The following is a 449-nucleotide window of genomic DNA, read 5'->3' as shown; positions in this document are numbered from 1 at the left end:
TACGACTTTTTTGATGGTATCATATAATTGTTAATACAAAACATTTTTCCTATGAACATCTGTATTTAAGCATCCATAATTAATTAAAACCATAATTAAAGCTTCTTATTTGACAAAATATTATTAGAACACTTTTGAATACTCATATTGAGAAGTTATTTCGGATGTCATGTATCTGTAGTTACTTAGTTTTTCAGTCACAAATATAAATGATTCATACGCATGTTTTTGGGGAATGGAAAAATGTAACAATTCCTAAACAATCTTTCCCTCTGCTGGGGGAGGAAAGAATCTGGGACTGCAGTGGAAGTTTTTCTGTATTTAACAGAGATGGAGATACACAAAGAGAACAGATGAGATCATGTGCATCTTGTCTGTATGGACCAACTGATTTGGTTATTCAAAAAGCTTATGAATTTCCTAAGCATTTTTTTGTGCTTGAAGTAACT

This window comes from Dromaius novaehollandiae, chromosome 1, assembly GCF_036370855.1.
Source record: "Dromaius novaehollandiae isolate bDroNov1 chromosome 1, bDroNov1.hap1, whole genome shotgun sequence".
NCBI lineage: Eukaryota > Metazoa > Chordata > Aves > Casuariiformes > Dromaiidae > Dromaius > Dromaius novaehollandiae.
Note: the sequence above shows the minus strand (reverse complement) of the source record.